The sequence below is a fragment of the Habropoda laboriosa genome, unplaced genomic scaffold (assembly GCF_001263275.1).
Source record: "Habropoda laboriosa isolate 0110345459 unplaced genomic scaffold, ASM126327v1 scaffold41, whole genome shotgun sequence".
NCBI lineage: Eukaryota > Metazoa > Arthropoda > Insecta > Hymenoptera > Apidae > Habropoda > Habropoda laboriosa.
Genome location: NW_017100164.1, coordinates 442150 through 462473, shown reverse-complemented (window position 1 = coordinate 462473; position 20324 = coordinate 442150). Strand labels below are relative to the sequence as shown.

At 37.4% G+C, this 20324-nt stretch overlaps 1 protein-coding gene across 1 annotated transcript in view; it reads left to right on the top strand.

The window, feature by feature from the left end:
• Positions 1-20324, top strand: part of LOC108578589 (calcium/calmodulin-dependent 3',5'-cyclic nucleotide phosphodiesterase 1A-like) — a 276404-nt gene that overhangs the window by 235899 nt on the left and 20181 nt on the right. The window lies entirely within an intron of this gene.

The window sequence follows — 20324 nt, the reverse complement described above, 5'->3', positions numbered from 1 at the left end:
TGCGGCCGGTGTTCACGCGTTCGACGTTCGATCGTTCATGTTCAAGTTTTATCGGCACACTTTCGATCTGTTTCTCGATTGCGGGCAGGTCTTGCGGAGTGTCACAAGTGTTTCTTTATTTTTTCCTTTCTCGTGTCGTGGAGGAAAGAAAATAGCGAAGCGTTGGATATTTACAGGTGAAACCATTTCTTCCTTTTTCTTCTTTTTTACTTTAACCCTTTGCTGTCGTATGTCTGCCCTTAGCCATCAAAGGAAAAGTTATTCTGATTTTGCAAATTATCACGCTACGGAGAAATGTAAAATGTAGGTTTTGTGTAAAATGGAACGATGTGTTGTTGTGTTAAGCGTATGTAAATATGAAGAAAAATTGTTGATTTTGTGTAGATCTTGCGTTATTTTATTAGAGTACCATCGATGATAATTTTTCGACGAATTTTCCGTGAAAATGAATTCTGAGCAGTTGAGGACCCTTGTCTGTGCTCGACACGACCGCAAAGGATTCATTGAGTACAATTTTGTGTAAGTAATAATTTTAGACATTATACCGAAGGGAGTACAATTTTACAAAGCCGAGTACGAAGAATCTTTCAGTACACATTTTTCTGCGTCGCTTTAGAAAATCATTTTATGAATATTCATGTAACATTACTTCTTGAAATCTCGATCGTAGCGGAATTATCTTGTTTTTTTTTTTTCAAATAAAACCAGGATTTTGCTCTACGGGGGATTTATTCTAGTCGCCGGTTTGTACAGCGAAAGAGTATGGAAATTCGAGGGGGAAAAATTGTAACTCCGAGAGTAGTATTGAATTCGAAATTTTATCAATATGTATACAAAAAGATTCATTTTGTAATAGTTCTTTTTTCATTTGCAAAAACATTCGAACGACGAGGATTTTCTGTACAAAAAAACGCGCACACGTGAAAACGCAGAAACGATAGAAAAAAGATTACTCGTGCAAACGAACTCGTTATTGTTTCTACCTATGGACGAGCGTTTGGTTTTTGCGAAAATATTCCATGGAATAAACATGAAAAATCTCCTATCGAAATGAAATATTTCCTATGTTCGCGAAATTGAACCGATTCGAACTTCTGCTTTAAGGGAGGGTTTAACTCCGCGGCTTACCCGATCGGCTTGAATTTGAACAGGATTAATTTGTGGCTCAGTCTAACACCCTTCACGTTACATCACCTCGTTGGTATGTAACTGGTTGAAGCGCATAAATTATGCGAATCGTAAACCGTATATCCATAGATCAGCGGAGCATCAATACGTGTTTAATAAGAATTTATTCATAAGTTATAAAGTTTGCGAGTGAATGTATACGCTGCTGTTTGTGAGTATTAGGTCATCCGTTATATTTGTGCAGAAAGTAGCATACGATTTAAATACATTTCTTCGCTAGATTTAGTGCCATGTACGTACAGCAAAAATTACGTTATATTACCAAATTCCAGGTTGGATAACTTTTTTGGGGGATTTTAATCTTCTGGTAACTGTTCAGGTTTGTTTCATATTTAGCAAGTGTTTCAATTCTTACAAAAGGGAGTGTGAAATTTTTTTCAGATTTTAAGCTTCTAACGACTGTTTAAATTTGTTGGGTTTTTGCTTCGGGAGTACCTATGTAATATTCTTTTATTTTAATCTTTTGACGATTGTTTAGGTTTGCTAGGTTTGCTTCACATTTACCAAGTAGGTGTCTTAATTCCTATAAAAGGGAGTATGCAATTTTTTGGGGATTTTCATCTTCTAACGACTGTTTAGGTTTGCTTCACACTTAATAAGTACACTACCGGCCGAAAGTTTGGAATCACCTGCCAATTTATATTAATATTGAATCTGCTACTAATTCTTTATTGATTTGAAATTGATGTTGTGGAGATCAATAGCACTGTATCTCATTTCGATTGATTTGAATAATAAAAAATTCGTTGGAAAATTATTATAAATGCTAACATTTTTGGGGAATTTTTGTGCAAATTGCAATGCACAGTGATTCCGAACATTTGGCCGGTAGTGTGTCTTAATTCTTATAAAAGGGAGTGTAACAATTTTTTTTTAATCTTAATCTTCTGACTACTGAGAAGAGTCTTAATTCCTATAAACGAAAGTGTGTATTTCTTTTGGATACTAATTTTCTGACCACTGTTTAGGTTAATATATTCATAAACGATAGTGTGCATATACGAGTGAATGAACTTGCAATTTCAGAATTACGTTTATTAATTTTCTTCGAATAATCGTCGTTGAATTCACTAATTCCCGAAAAATTTCTAGGAAGTATCGCGATCTTCGTTTGTAGAATAGCTAAATATAGTCGTCGAACGATCACATTCTAATTCGGAGAATAATCAGCGAGTATCTATAAATTACGCGTGGATTTAATACGATACGGTGCTCTCGCGTTCTATAGTTTCACGCGAATAAATTGGCGCCCCGTTAAATCCAGGATTATCTATGGCTGCTCGAGGCACACAACAGACTCTGGCGATTTCTACGATGCACGTACAAATAGAGTATACACGCAAGCGTCCTCTTTGTTCCTATTGAGACGATTCAGTATCCTGGAGGATCACGATTGTTTACGTTGCCAGCAGTGCGCGTTGCATCGTGATTGCACGTGAAGTGCAAGAAATCGAAAATGCCACTGGTGAATTTATGCCGGAATTTTCCTCGAAATAACCGACTTTCCAACTTTTTGAAAATTCTGTAGTAACAATTTCTGAAAATTTCTCTACCAAATTTTTTCAACTTTTTGAAAATTCCACGACATCAATTTTTCCCAACTTTTTGAAAACTCCTTTGATGAATTTTGCGAAAACTCTCGGTTGAAAATTTCTCGAGAATTTTGCTGGGAATAACCGATTTTCCAACTTTTCAAAAATTCCCCTGATGAATTTATCTTAAAATGTTTCTCGAAATAACCGATTTTCCAACTTTTCGAAAATTCCTCTGACGAATTCATCTCAGAATTTTGCACAAAGCAACCGATTTTCCACCTTTCCACTTCGTTCCTTCACTCCTTCATCAGCAGTTATTGCTTAATTAAATTTATTCTCGTTGAAGAAGAAAGAAAAGGAGAAAACAACTTTATGGATGGCTTTATCTTGGAAATACCAAGTCTACTATTATCGTGATTTTCGACAGTGAAAGAACTAGAGGTGTCTGAGCTGATAATATTTTATATACAGTGTATCTTTGTCGAAAGTGTTTTCGGCGATAATTCAAGATAGCATCGCGACGAGCCTAAGATTTCAAAGCAATCGTTCGAGAATTTAGCGAAATCACATTGTAGTGTTTATAATACGATGTTTGCTTCAAACATTCCATTATCTCAACTAGGAAGTCACATAACACGGTAAAATATCTTCCGACGAAAATAATTTCTGCTGCTTTTTCTTTATCATAGATCGATGGAAATATCAAACCAGCAGAGAAGAAACAGAATGTTTCAGCTGCAAATTTAATCGAGTCTTTTTCAACCCATCCCTATTTTATTTTTTTTTACAACTTTTACCGTTATCAAGTTTATGTTTCCTTAACTTTGCATTAGAAGTTTATAGTCTAGGTTCAAAAATTGTTCTCCGGGTCTTTTCTGACCCAAAGACCTTAAGTGTATAGTCGAACGGAGGAAACACTATTTAAGGTTAATTATTTTCTCGATCCTCAGGCCATTTTTTTTTTTCATTTGCTGCACTAAATGTACCTTTTCGATTTCGAAACGATATTCCTCGTTGAATAACACACAAAGTAATATCACGTTTCTCATTTCTATTCAGTTATATCAGCTGCACGGAATGTTTCTTATCAAATTTTCGTCTACTCTGATTTTCTTGCAATTCTTCTTTTACGCGGAACTTCTTCACGTACAAAGAAGGGATTCTCGTCTCCGAGAGTTGCAAAATCCAACGCTGTTCGTAAGCTACGGGCATTATTTCGCACTGATACATCTTTCATAATTCTTTTCTCCGATATTGCACGCGAAATTCAACGTAAAAGAGAAGAAAAATACAGGTTCGCGTAAAAAGGAGAAATAGGAAAAAATTTTTCTAGCGATATTTGTCAAAGTGGCCGTGATTCATTTTTGACCCGAATTCATAGCTTTCACATTTGACAAATTCTCCCATTCTAGCGAAATATTTTTGCGGTGCACTGTGCAATTCATCAATCGCAGATAAAATTTCATGGCAACCGTTACACTTGAAATATAGTTGTGGCCAACGTTGCTCTTCTTCGCGAGCAAGTATTAATGGAGAAACTTGAGTAATAAAGAGAATAATAAGGACAACAAGAAGTGATTCGAGTTTCTACAGTAGTTTGCCTCATGGTTGTCTCAGATACCATTTAACCCTTTTGTTACGTAGGGGGAGTTCCCCTAGCACCGGACTCTTAAGGTTTTTTCTAAAATAAATCTCTCTGCCTGTGCACACGCGAGTGAAACGCGTAGAAAACTTATTTTTCTTCCTTTTGTCTCCTCTAGCAGATACGCAGAATAACGGCTCGGTAGCGTTTCAATTATTGCAGATATAACTAATGTCCGATATTAGGTGCCGTCCGGCGTTAAGGGAGCTCCTCCTACTTACCGAGCATCTATACTCTAAGCGTGATTGCACTTATTTCACAATTCCTTATTTTCGTACTTTCAAAATTTTTAAGCCGTCTAGATACTTCTTCAGTAAAAAATATTCAAAGTCTGTAATAAATTCCACTTTGAACTTTATTACGAATAATTTCTACTAACCTAATAAATTAGTAATATGTAAGATTAAGGAATTACAGGCGCTTAAAATAACTGATGTTAAAATAACGTCGGTTCGCTCGTCGATGATTATGTGCGATGTTCCGTCGCGCAGGTACGGAACGCATGGGGTCTTCGTTGACCGGGTTTATGGCACGCTCGCACGAGAAGGTTATTTTTGAGAACAAAGACGCTTCGTAGCTCCGCGAAAAAGTAAGTAATTTCTTACAGAACAATGCCTTTAGAATTTCGACTTATCCGCGTCCTCGATAACCGAAGACGTGTCATAAACCAGGTAGTCCTGAAGGGTCAATCCACACGCGCGTATAACGGCACTTTCGGCCGAGGGTTGACCTGGCGGGAATTTCCGACGCGTCACGGAAGGACAGCGAAGATGCCACGCACCCGCAGGTAGGGCCTCACTCCTTCCAAGGAAAAGCGCGCCAAGGGCGCAATGGAAGGGTGAGTGCCACTCAAGGGGCACGTTGATTGGTAATTTGTGCGTACGTGAAAAACCAATCAGCGTGCCTTCTTGCACTTGGCGAGGGAGTCACGGCGGACTCTGGTAAAATTTCGGGAATCGAGAGGGACTAGCAAGCAGTGACTCGTGTGAACAACACACCAACAAGATACTCTCTCCGTTCAAGTACCATTCAAGTCTTTTGAAACAAAGTCGTCAATCGTTCGTCACGCACAATACGTGTTGCTAACGTTCGAGCAAAGTATATTTTGAAACAGTTACCCAAGATTAATTTGGCGGGTAACAAGTCGTTAACGCGAACAGTTTGAAACGATCAAACGACGCGACATGCGATATTGTGTGGGCCGCTGCCCTTTTTCCCGTTTTTATATAGTTCTTCGGCCGTTAGGACCCTGCAAGCCATGGGGTGGAGGTGCAGCCTGCGCTCATCCTGGTCTAGGGTCCCCTGCGGCTCGCGTCCCGCGGTCGTTGTCTAGGCGCGTCGCACAGCACCTTACAAATAATATAATAATTTAGTGAAAATATATAATCTTAGAAAGTAATTCGTAAGATGTTTTCTACGTTGAAAAATTTGATTTAATGGAGAAGAATGAAAATTTTCGTGCAAAGTGCCAAGAAGTGAGTAACCAAATTTACGAGAATTTTTTCTATGATGTTTTCGAAGGGCAACAGATTGCATAATACTCGCGTCATCGGAATTTCGAACGACGTCGAAAACGTTGATCCAACGACGAATTAAGGAATATCCACGTTTATCCTGGCTTGGAATATCAGGAATATTATTATGAGCTCTCCTCTTCTCGCTCGAATGTCATGGAAACTTGTTGGTAATTCAAGGCGGAATGTCAGCTCCAGGATCCACCTCAGTTCGGCATGATAACAGAGGAACAAAGTCTTAACGGACGTTACTGACCTACCACGTGCATCGATCCCTTGTTCCGACGACAAAAGGAGCATCCTTCAGGTCATAGTTTATTTACTTTGGCTTGAAGCTTGTTTAATCGAACTGCACGAGCGCAGAGCTAATTTAACGGCACGTCGTCGCACGTAACCCAACCGACACCGCAATAATAATTACCCGTCGCTCGGAGCGACCTCTCTAATTTTCAATAATAACACGGCTTGTAAATTCTTTGGAAATGTTTGAACAAAAATTCGAGGCTTTGCCGAAGAGAGCTGCTCCAAATATACCGATTTTTAGGAAATTAGTAAAAACAGCGTTAAGAAAATAATTTTAGACATATATTCAAAATATTTTACCATCTCGAACTGTTCCACGAGTTTGACTCGTTGCTATAAGGTAAAGGGTTAAACCAGTGCACACTTCGAAATAGCGTCTAAGTAACCGATTAACTCGTTAAAAATATTCAAACACTTTTCAATATTACTCAAGCGTATTTGTTCATCGACGAATGTTTTGCCAGAGCATCGACGTTCAGAGACGCGTTTTCAGTCTTGAATAACCGAGCCACGCGATTCAAAGCCCCAGTTTATAATCCATCGATACCATCTTTGTCGGTGTATTTGCCGCAATACATACTTCGTTCCATTGGAACGATAATTGCCCGGTGAATTCGAACGATACACAGCGAGAAGTCCAAGAGGGTGGATTAGAAGTGGCAATCTTTCCGCTCGAAAGAATTTCACGCGGTTTGCTACGCGATCTAGACGATGAATTATTAGAATTCTCGTGGTTAACGACGTGCCTGCATATTCTCAACGTCGGGAAATCGTAAAGCTGTACTTTTACGATTCTGGTCTGTTCGTCTGCTTTTTAGCGAGCACTTTTGTCAACGAGTTGAAGGGCGCCACGTTTATCGCCTTCCTTTTTATAGTTCTGCTAGAAGCTGCAATGCGTATGCTCTTATTTGGTCCTCGAGAATAATTTCTCGTCAGTAAGGAAAACAACCTTCTTGTATATACTTTTGTAGTAAGATTATCAATTTTCAAAATCGTTGCCGAATTGTTTAAGCTCGCACGGAATATTTGTGCAACGTACAGGGACCGAAAAAAGTATTCATACACCCTATAAAATGGAATAACTTTTTCAAAATTGGGCCATGCGACTTGAGTTTGTTTGAGAAGTTAGAAAGATTAGTTTACTAGATGACATGTAAAAAATTTTTTGAAAAAACTGCAATTACTCGGAATCGCGAAGAAAATAGCGAAGGCCGCTTTTACAACTTCTTTATCTGAGCTCGTAATGAAAATTTAAAAAATACGTTTTGTAGATCTATGTGAATTATACACACGCTGAAAATTTGATCGAAATTGGTTAATGTTGCTATGAGCTACAAACGGTTAAGAATTGTGAAAATCGCACTATTTCGCGACTTTCGGCCTAGAACTGTAATAAATCTCCAGATTCTTACATCTTTCGATGCCTGTCGCTTGTTTCTCCATCCACCGATTTCGATTCACCATTCACCGTCTTCGGGACGGATTTTCTCCCATAAATGTAATTACATAAAGAATTGGATTAGTATTTTCTAATTTTAGAGAAAATCGTCCCTGAAGAGGTTAAGTTCCCTTTTTTGTCATGGAGCATTTATTAAGAATATAAGAGATAATATTTTTCAGATGAACAATAAAGAATACAAGTAATGACCAAAATTACAAAATCAAACTTATAGAAAGAAGAAAAAATTATAATTTCCCTGGTAAATTTCGACAGTGTACACATTGCTTAGACAGACTATACGTTACCAAATTTTATTACACATTTTGTCGGTAATATTTCCATCTACTTCTTCTGAAATTTTAAATAATATAGAAAAATGAAAACGTATGCTACGAGAACTGAAAAGAAAGCTAATGTAAAAACTACTATTTAATAATTTTATGTTATACTATACTTGCTAGAATATGTTATTTGCGCCATTGTTAACCATCAGCTTATCAATTAACGAAGTTCAGTTTATTAATTCGTACCTTTGTATTCTCCACGCGTGAACAATTGACGGAAACAATACCAGGTGTTATTCAGTAGAGTGATTGTCATTGAACTTCAGGTCACGTTGATTATGATTAATATTACAGAAGATTAATCGTGATCCTTTCGCCATAATACCACCGTATCCTCTGTCTCTGTACAATTCCCGCGCAGTTATGGCGCTGATAAGACGAATAAATTGTACGTTCGTTATGCGTTGATTAATAATCAAATCTGCATTTCGATCGTAACTCCAATGTTCCATTTATCGAAAGCGGATTGCTTTATAAATGAAAATCCGGATAAGCTGTAAACGCGCTTCCCCTGGCTTCTCGATAAAAACACAAAAAACCTTTTCTTTCAACGTGTGCAGTGGCTTTTATGCTAAGTTAAAACCGTCGAGGAAGAAATGAATTCGGAGTGTTTTAAATTCTTCAATTTTCCGTCGAAATCAGCTGTGTGAAAAATTTCGTTGAAAATTAATTTAAATAAAAAATGGAAAGGCAATAATTCGAATCTACTTAAATTCCCAAAATTTTCCTTCCTTTTCAATATTTCAGGGATCAAATTAAAATTAAAATAGCAACGTCTATAATTCATTTTCACGAACAGATAAATATAATTGTTCCTATTTTTGACCAGAATTAAAAAAGCATGGATGAATTGTAAAGAAAATATAACAAACCAAACTTTGCTACTTGTAAATTTTTTCTATTTAAGGAAAAAAGTGACGACTTAATTTTTGTTTTTTAAATCGGTTAGTCAAAGTCGCACCAACCACATTTATGGGTTATCAGCGACTTAATGTCTAGGTTCACAGTGTATTGTACAATTTGGTATGCTTTAACCCTTTCGCGACTAGCGCCGGTTATATCCGGCATCCACTAAGCGCGTCGCATTGGCTCGCGCCTCAACAACTCAAAGTGAAGATTTATTTTAAAATACAAAGCAAGGCCTCAACAACATTCCCTGTATCCGATACATCCTTAAGTCCTCTGCTGTTCCAACGAAATCCTCTAAGATTTTAAAAAACGCGAGACACTCTTAACCCTTTCGCGACTAGCGCCGGTTATATCCGGCATCCACTAAGCGCGTCGCATTGGCTCCCCCCCCCACAACCGCGAGGGTGCGTCGTGGAGAGGATGGTCAGGGAGGTTAGCTGGGCCTAATAACCCTATTGTCCTTTGGAAAAACCAGAAAAAGTCGTATCGTCGTTGTCACAGGTCCGTCCGTTCGGTCTAAAGTAGATCTAATTGTTTTCGTCGCGTCGATGGGTTCGCTCGAGGAGGTTTATTGCGGGCCGATGTGAGTTTGGCACCCCGGTCTGGCGGTCGAAGATGACTAATCAAGTTTATGATTGTAATCAGCCATATTTTGATGAATTCTGAAACAGCTTGGATTTTGATAGATTCTGTGTGACCTACAGTCAAGAATCAATTTTTCTTCTTTTTTTCTTTGTGCTTAATTGTACTAATAATTTCTGATGGGAGTAGGATGCAGACTAAACGTTGAAGATTTTTGCGCAAGAGGAAATTTGTTGCTCAATGTTATTTGATGAATTTTGAAGCAGCCTGGCTTGGGTTTTGATAGATTCTGTGTGATCAGGATTAATTAGAAGAACAATAATTCTTTTTTTTTTCTTTCTGTTCATTTGTATGAGCATTTTTTATGGGAGTAGGATACTAAATGTTGAAGATTTTTGTCAGGTTTCTTTGATGAATTCTGAAACAGCCTGATTTGGGTTTGGATAGATACTGTGTGATAAGAATCAAGTAAGGATCAAGTAATCAACTAACGCTGATCTAGTCTTTTCGTGAATGATTTTAGAAGCGATCAATTATAAATTTCATCTGTAAACACTTTCTGAATGGCAGAAATCGAACCTCAAGAAACAGTATTTCTCATTATTACCAATTGTCCCTCTATTAACACGTTGACTGCCAAGCCTATTTTGAAGAAATCTGTTCTAGACGCCAACATTTTTTTTTCAATTTATTGTATAGAATTAAACAAACACATATTAATTTTTATATTATGACTTTAATTTCAATTGTCTTTTTGCAAAAAAATGCATATCATAATTAAAATTTGCTCTTATTGTCTTGTTTACTTTCATTCTTTTATATTTCGATAATCTTGCAAAAAATAATAAATAAATCCTCTTTTTGACGCCTTTTTGTTAGTAATGAACCTTTAACAGACGCCCACCCCACAGAATTCCTATGCGTTTACGTCTTAACACGTGGTGGGCACCGAAAAGTTATACTGTAAAAACGAGATAACTCGTGGTTGGCAGTCAACGTGTTAAGGAAAAATTTGAGGGACCAATAAGGAAATCGAAGCAGCGATCATCTCTGAGCTGGTAAACAAGGACTCTAAGGCCCACAGCCAAGGTTCAATTTTAATTTGTATTTGGACAATGCCAAGATTAGATTTTAAATATAACTTAAATTTTCCAAGACGTCCTCTTTATTTTCTCATAGTTATTTGCTCGTTTTGATGGGTATGGAGACCCGAACTCACACTGGGCCATCCTGCGCTGACATTTGCTTTCGAATGTCCTAAACGCCACTTCAAATCACTTTTTTTCAACATTTTCAGGCACACTCTCCCCACTCAGTAGCATTCACGTTCTCTCAACTTCTCTGGAAGACGTGCAACCCTCTCGCATGTTTCTTCACACCACGAACTTCGCTTCGTCATCTTCGTCGCCTTGTGTGGTCGTGGACACCTCCGTCCCAGCTGAGCCTGAATCGTAGGAGTCGAGGAGAAATTTGAGAAACCAAGCTGGAACTCTCCTTTATTTCCTCGTTGCTGTTTGCTCCTTTCGATGTGTGAAGGCCTCGATTAGCGTGCCCAATATTTGCACAGTGTGGACAACATCGTTGCGAGATTATCGTGGCTCACATAAAACAGATGTAACATTCTTTCGTATTGTTGAATTTCACGGAAATTTTACTTTAGCCCTCGTTATCCAGCCTTCAACTTTTTCGACTTACACCACGGCTCGTGTATCGTCGTTATTGGCCCACGCGATAACATCGACGAACCCGTGCGAGCCCTGCGTCGCCCCGAGGGCAAACTCCCGAGCACCGCACAGTATCTGTGCCCAATTTTGACGATTTCGTTAGAAAAAATAGGCCTATGAGGATGTGAGTCAATTAACTTCTCAACTCTGCGTAATACGCCGAAGAGTGTATCTAAGGAAAACAGACTGAATTTAATCGAACTATGAGCGGGGGGAACTTTATTACCTGTTCATCTCATATTCGTCACACGTCGTGCATGGATGGCGCGCTTTTATGGGCAGGGCAAAGCTGAAAGTCATGCTTCCTCAAATAGCCAGTCGATAAAAAGCCAATCATCTTGACGGCGTTCCCTGAGCTCGTTTGAATTTTCGGGGCTGAGCCTACACTCGATCGTGTATCCTATTCAAAACTGGCGTATCGTAATCGAACGATACCTTCTTGTGGAGGAATAATCCTGAAAGAAGGATGAAAGCGACGAGACTAGTTTAACCCTTGTGCAGGCAACCGACTACCCTTTTTTGTATCTTCCTTCGAAAATTCTTTGTGTTCTTGTGAAAGTATCGTGAAATCGCCCCGAATCCTCACTTTCTATACACGTTTACAAAATAAAAATTTATGCGAACAATTTTAAATATGAAATATCAAAGCTTGCAAATAATTTTAAATATCGAAGCTTGACACAGTTTGTAACCGTGAACATTTTGGTTACCTATACAAGGCTTAAAAAGGATTGTTTATTCTTGCGTTTGGAGTTTTGATTTTCAAAACTTTGAAATTTGGTTTCAAATTTTATTTTTATTATTCGTAACGGGAAAAATTGGTTTGGGAATGTGAGATGTTTAAATAAATTTTATTGATGAAGATCATTTTTAACAGCTCTCAGTTGAACTGTTTTTAAAGTGAGCGAATACTATAGGAGCAATTGCATTGCACAAAGTACATATTTTAAGACAATTTGGCGGATTAATTTAAAACGGTACACGCGCCAGTTTCATCAGTCAAGCGCGTGCATACACGCAGGAAAACACAGTATGAAAGCAACAGAAAACAGAAAATGTTGCAATTTCCAGGTACAGTGTTCTCAGGAGACTGCTTAAACGTTTAATCTGGCGGGATCGTATATTCCTGCCAGAGTAATATTGCTAAAGAACGATTTAAATGGCTCCTTAAATCTTTCAACTGTGAGAAAAACGCGTGAAATATTGAAAATCAACGAATTTCCGCATTTTTCTGGGAAATTAGAAAATAAGGGATCTCCAGACACTTTTGGAAAGTTCGAAAGTAAAAATTTCTGCACGCTTTTAGAAAATAAAAAAATTTCTGCACACTTCTGAAAAATTAGAAAATAAAAGGAATTCCACGCATCTTTGGAAAATTAGAAAATAATAAAATTTCCGCACACTTTTAGAAAATTAGAAAATAAATAAATTTCTGCCCATTTCTGGAAAGTTAGAAGATACAAAAATTCCGCACACTTTTGGCATATTAGAAAATAAACAAATTTCCGCATACTTTTCTAAAATTAGAAAATAAACAAATTTCCGCATACTTTTCGAAAATTAGAAAATAATAAAATTTCCGCCCACTGTTGGAAAATAAGAAAATAAAGAAATCACCGCACAGCTTTGGAAAATTATGAAACATATAACTTTGTCAAGTTACAACGAATACATCGTCGAAACGAATTTAGAGAAGAATAGAAAGAGAAATACGTCCGAATCGAACGAGAAAAATGTTCTAAAAAATTTCGACGAATTTCACATACGCGTTGGAAATAAAGTCGAGATTAATGGAGCGTCGCGCATAATCCGCCGGAGGATCGAAGCGAAATTTCCGCGCTTCAACTTTGCCTTTTGTCTGGGACCTAAGTTTCTCATTAGAATTTTTATTAGTCCGAGTCTCAATGGGAGATCCACGTGATCGAACTGCTCGTCGAAGCAGCAAGGTCGCGCGTATACTGCACGGCCATTGTCACACAGTTGCAACTTGCAACCCCTGGCTCGCGTTCAACGAAGAACGATGCGCGACATTCGCACGGTGGGATTGCAAACTCGATTATAATTGCACTTTCATCGTCATCGGGCTAATTTTCTTGCTGTACAGCCGATGAATAAAGCGAACACGAAATGTCCACCGTTGAAAAATTTATTGCCCGATAAAACCTCGTTGATGAACGTACTTTAAGCACTTCGGGGCATTAAATTGATACGTAGCTCGGTTTGAGGACTTCTTTCGTTAAAGTAAATTACACCGATAAACTTTCGCCCGTATACTGTGAGTTATGTCGAAATTATTATGAACATAACGTCTTCGATAATTTATAACATTATTTCTGCACGTTTTTGTGTTTTTTCTTCTTTGATATTTTCGAGAAAACGAAGTACAACTGATATCAATGTGGAATATTGCTTTTTTCGTAATTAAAGTTCTGTTGAAATACTTATTTTTAAGCCATGGACATCTTGGAAAGATTTTATTTTATTTCAAGTTAAATTCAGTATAAAAAAATCTAACGATTTCGTAGAAAAAATATTTGGAATATTCATCTTTTAACAGCAAGAGGAGAATATCTTTATCATTTCTTGGTTCCAAATTTACTTTTTTTCAACACACTGCATTGTTCGATTGCACTGAAAAGTGTTACAACAGCTTCCATTCACTTGCATTCTATTTTATTTTATACCGTTGCTTGTCATATTTCAACCATAATCTGACACAAATACGAATCACGAAAATACAAAACGCACAGGTTCAAATGTGAAAAATGTGTCGTTTGCATACTGTCGAAATTGATTAATTTTCCGTTACATCGAAGCACCGTGTTTCCCTGTTGCGCGTGGAACAATTCTGCGAAGCTTTTTTTCGTATCGAGTAATCAAAATTTCGCGTACATCAGTGAAATATATTAGTGCGTATTTCGCGATCCTTAAAAGTCTCCTGGTTTTACGAAGACATTCGACGCCCCATGATTCGTAAATCCACTGGAAGAGCGATCCATTAAACAAGAGGGCAAACAGATGGCGATAGAATTTCTCGTGTCTTCCCCTTAAAAGTGGACGCTCAATGAAAATTGTATTTCGCACGACAAGCCGCGACACCTTAGAAACCACTCTCCTACATTTTAGTCCCACAAAACGAATAATGGATAGTGCTTATCGATCGAATCTTCTCGCTGAGAGCTTGATAAAGCCTTTGCGAAAAGTGTATGGCGTAATACACCGAACTCTACTTTCCACCAAAAATCAATCATAATTTTCAACCCTTTAAACCTAGATGGGATAAAAAAATATTGACAATTGATTGTATGAAAAATCAGTATTTTTAAAAACTGTATTTGGCATAATGTGTGAAACTCTATTTTCCAGCAAAAATCAATCATAATTTTCAGACCTTGAAACCTAGATGGGATAAAAAAATATTGACAATTGATTGTATGAAAAATCAATATTTTTAAAAACTGTATTTGTTCACTTATTTAACCCTTTCGCTATTATGGAGTTCTATAGTCGCTCGCTGCAAAGTGATCTGTGCATATGTATTATGAGCAATTGTAGTCATCTGACATATTATAGTACGTACGGTTTAAAATAGCAATGGAAATTCAATGAAAATTTCACAAATGATTTACACCATAATATCAATGAAAATTTTATAAAGAAAATTATTTTATTCATGCTTATATATCAAATTAGAATATTCAATATACATATAAACACATAAATGCCATAATACACGCGTCCTGCGCAGCCGATATTACGTGATTATTTAGCACGATAGAGACGACTGTAGCGAAGGGGTTAAACAATCAGTTAGGCTTCTCTCATTTTAGTCGAACCATACAAGATTGACACTCCTCTAAAAGATGCTACTCCATTATTATTAATCTCCATTTTCTCTTATATTCTCTGCTATAAAAAGAATCGATCTTCAAACATTTTTCGCAATTTCACTATTTTCATTCAACAATAGTCTTATCAGATCTGAACAAAATTCATCTATCTCAAATTTCTGCAAACTGCATTTCCCTTACGTTTCCCCTAATTAATCTTATTAATCTCTATGTTCTTCTATATTCTCTGCTATAAAAAGAATCGATCTTCAAACATTTTTCGCAATTTCACTATTTTCATTCAACAATAGTCTTATCAGATCTGAACAAAATTCATCTATCTCAAATTTCTGCAAGCTGCATTTCCCCGACGTTTCCCCTTAAATAACGTTTCACTATTTTAGTAAATTCACCGGATCGTCGAACGTATTTTCGCTTCAGATTGTCCTCTGAGATAGCGATATCGGGTTAATTAACAAGTTACAAATCGGAAACGGTCTCTCAGCTTTCCTCCTGTAACACGCGCGACGAAGTATTTTCGATACACACGTCGTTAGCTGACGCTGCGCGTTATCGATCGGCTTTCCAGCGTAAAACGAGATTTACCGTGAATCGCGACACTTTTTCCCCCTTCTTTGAGATCTCAGCTTTCAACAGGACTCCTCGAAGGCCGCTTCTCCGGGAATTCAATTTTACCGGTTCGCGATGAAATTCAATAATGAGCGCATTTTCATTGAACGGTTGCGTGTACTTGCTGCAACGGTTTCGTCTTTCACGCGCGTGATGCACCATCGACAATGACATTCGTGAAGACAGCCGTGTTAATGAGAATTACGGAGGGAAAATCTATCGGGAGGTCGCGTGAAAGCGTTCACGAGGAGAAACGAGATCGAGAAACCAGAGCTTCTATTATAGTCGTCGTTTCGTCATAACCAACCCTTACGGTGCAACACTACCCCCTCATCCTCGAAGCTCCCGCGGTTTTGTCGTTCATTTTCGGGGAAAAAACGTGCTCCGTTGAAATTGAACATTTTCAGGGTACATGTGCGTTTTGAATAAGTTTTTACACGCTTATTTTTGAGAAAAGTATTACAATTTCTGCGATATTGAGCATCATTGCTGTGGGTTCATTCGACCCTTTTACTGCCTGCCCCAAATACGCGGTATATGCAAACTATGCACGTTTATACGAATAAATTTATAAAGAAGCGAAAATCGATTTCCTGAATCAAAATTTTGGTACTTATTCTCTTCAAACTTAAAGGATACGGAGTACAATTTAATTGTGATCTTTTAACCCTTTGCGATCGAGTGGCGACTGAGAAGCGACATTAAATAATTCTCACTTGGTAAATAATCAATCAAGACAGTGAGCAGATCCACGGGCCTCCGTAAATTTGTTCACCATAGTGAAATAGAGAATACATTGAATAGTACAGTTTATTTCTACGTTAGTTTTCAAAAATTTCAAAGATCCGATTTGCAACCTTTCCTATAACAAAATTACCTCCGAGTGCAAAGTGCTTCTTGTGCAATTAATTATACACGAAATTCTACCTTTAAAAAGAGTGACCCATCACTTCCTGATTTACCCTATTTGACAAAAATTTCCATAATGTTCGATACACATTTGCCAACGCATTGCAAGAGCATTAATTCCGCGTATATAGAAATCTGTAAGAGATAGAAACTGGTGTAAGACGTTTTCAATATCCTCCTGTTTCCTAAATCGTTTTTGTGCAAGGAAACTGTCAAGTGAGCGGAAAAAGTACAGATCGGTTAGAGATAAATCAGGGAAATATGGAAGATGAGGTAGAACTTCAATATCCAGTTGATCCAATTTTTGTACAGTTCACCTTGCTACGTGTAGTCTGGCGTTAACATGGAAAAGTATAGCCTCTTTTCTGTTTTTGGTCAACCACCTCTAAATCGTTACTGTACAAAAAAGCACACTTTTCAAACAATTCTACAGTTAAAAGAAAATTCGTAGGTTGATCTGGAAGCAATTTTTAACCATTTTCGGACGTAGTACTTCAGTTTCTTTTTCAAATTAGCACATGCGTCATTCAGGATTTTCACTTGAGTCCAGATGAAATACGTCATTGAGATTTTCACATATCTGTCTGAAAATGAATTTATAAAACGCTGTAAATGATTGAATTTCTCTTGAGAAATGCCACAAATGACAGACGTTTCACGAATTCAAATTCACATTCCTGAGAATTTCTTTGAAAAATATTAATTAGTTACAAAGTTACCATTGAAAGAAGACACGCGAAATCACAAACGCCCCGTCGCCAATGTGCTAAATTACAGACGTTTCACGAATGAAAATAACGGTATACGTTTTATGAGAAAGTAATTTACCACATTCCTGAAAATTCCTTTAGAGAACATTAATTCGTTGAAAAGTGACGTTTGAAAGAAAAGACGCGAAATCGCCAAATTACATTTCCCTCAAACATAGTGCACGAGTTCATCGTCACTCCGACTATTTCTGAAGAGTTGCTCTGCGTATGCTCGAAAGCGACGCGGGTAGCGCGACCCGCGCTGATCGGCAATTGTTACCGATCCGTCGTTGTTGTTTTTCGAGACATGGAATTTCTATCGCTTAAAAATATATAAAATTATTGTTTGCGTTTACAGCGTTTTAAAGAACGCACACACGAGTCTGTCGTCCTCAAAGGATCAAAAATCCCAACAAAGTGTGTTTCCGGAAGTGCAAAAGATGTCAGCAACGATGAGTAGCTGCTACGAAGAAACGTTTAAATTTACAATAATTTGTTAGCACAACTTAAGTGAATTTAACACAGGATAGGGTATTAACCAAAAATGTATTAAAGTATAGTTCTAAGCGACTGCTAAGTGTTCCGGTGTCCGTCTCGCTCGACGGCTATTTCCAGAGTGTCCTTTCCGCGCCGTATCCCGCGTTGCTCCGAAAAACGACTTTCCGAGGAAAGGGCTTAGTTTATGGCACCCTCAGGTACCAGCGCGCTTTCTCTTCCTGGGTGACAAAGTCCAGGCCACCACCTCGCCGCCGAAATCTCGCATTTCTTGCAAATTCTTTATCGAGATCAACGATCAATTTTTGATCAAACCTCGCACAAGCTGCAAGAGTCAGAATTTTATTAGGCAGAGGTTTCACACAGGATACAGTGCAGCGGTTCATGAATATATGTGCAAAAAACTTGCGCAGGGTAGCTGGAGGTTAGTTTTAAAGTGGAGGTGAAGTGGCCTGGCTGTCTCAAGAGTCAACATCCAGCAGACAGAATGTCTGGAAACCGTCTTAGTCGTATATAGATCCTCGTATTACTCTTCAACAAGTACAAGTTGAAACTCGCCAAGTTTTTCACTTTCGAACTGACGTGCAGGCTTCCTGCACGACCTCGGTACAATATGAAAACTCGTAAATGCAACGAACAATACGAAAAATGAAATACAGTGGAATTTTTCGTTTGTCTTGTAGACATTGGGAAAAAATTCTGACAACTTAAATTGTGCGAGTTTTTTGAAAAATTTGTTAGAGTAAATTGTCTATCTGTCGTTTGACGATTTCGATTAGCAAGAATAACGCAGGAAGGCTGAAAATGTGCATCGATTTGTCTCGACCGCAGTCGGGAACACATAATCAGTAATACCGTGTAATTGTATTTTCATTACACATGCCGCAACGAACAGAAATTCGCTCGGGTTCATGATCCAAAATCGAAGCATTTCGAGCCTCTATCAGCAGCCATGAATCACGGTACCTGTGACTCCACTTCGTTGATATCCAGGTGGCGCAATTTATTGGACAGCCAACTACAGAGGAAATTATGGCGTCCTTTAGACGATACATTTAGGTTTAAACGCGGTTTATCTTGGCTACCGTCGTGGAAACGACTCGGTTCTGTTCGTTGCGACAAATTGGCGAAAAATCTAGCGTTGAGTAAAAAATTCTTTTAGTAGCAAAGGAACATTTCGATTTCGACGAAATTTTGGTATATAGTAGTTCTCAGAAAAATATTCGATACGTGTTTTTTTTTGTGTCGATAGTGCTCCACAGTGAAGGGGTGCAAATCGTCCTCAAAGTTTGAGTTAGTAAATACACATATTTAGTCTACTATCTCGAAAAATATTAGAGATAGAGGAATAGTGTGAATTGACGAATTTTGTATTTTTCAACGAAAAATTTGAAAAGTAAGAAATAATGAATAATTTTGACCAAATATGTTTATTACCTTCATACTTTAGGACGATTTTCACATCTTCAACGTGGACTATAAAATATTGCCAATAAAAAGAAATTAGTATGAAAAATTTATTTTGTATTTCCATGCACCACAGTTTCATTAATATCAGTGATTATCACTTCGCTACGTTCCCTTATAAGTATTAATTATTTCCCTTCTTTGTTAATTTCAAATTTGTTACGTGTAAGTCAATAAATGTTTAATTGCAAAGAACGAAATTTGATTTGATCTATATAGGAATTCTTTCAGTCGTCCTTTTACAAATTTCGCAGGATAAAAGTGCGACACGATAAACAATCAATTTCTGGTATTAATTTAGTGTAAACATTGCTCGAAAAGAAGCTATCAAAATTAAATTCTCAAACATGTTAAATCTAAATATGCTCTGTAAATTAGAAAAATTCCTCCACTCACTTTGAACGATTTAAAGTAAGAAGAGAAAAGGATTTGCATTACAGTATTTCCGATTCTTCTTGCAACATAACGAAGCTCCCGTTGTATAATACATACAAGTGCTCTATGATGAAAAATTTTCTCGAGAGGCGAGTTAATACAATTTACTCGATCAAGAATTCAATTTTTAGAGGGGGGCAGCTTAATAAACGAATACGATTTTATATAAGAAATTTCAATCTGAGACGGACGAAGCTGCACAAAAGTATTATACGCAGGTATCTATTCCTATCGGAAGGAGTTTCGACTCGACTCGATTTATAGACTTGCATGAGATGCAAATTGAAATGAACGTTTCGCGTTGTGTGCTATAGAAAAAATGAAATCGACCAAGATTACGCTGAACTTGAGGAGTATTGAAGTTCGTGGATTTGTTCAGGCAATATTAGTATAACCAAATTAAGCGTATCGATTACAGTGTTTGTTCGCGCGAAAATCAATCGAAACACCTACATAGTAATTTTATAAGAAGAAAGCAATCATGTATATTTGTCATATCTTCAGATACTTCAGACGTTAATGTTTTCATTTAACTTTACATTTACCATACGTAGAACTTACTTGAATTCTGCTTTTTAATAATCTTATAACGGCGGGAATTTTAAAAGCTTCTTCTTCCAAGTTTTA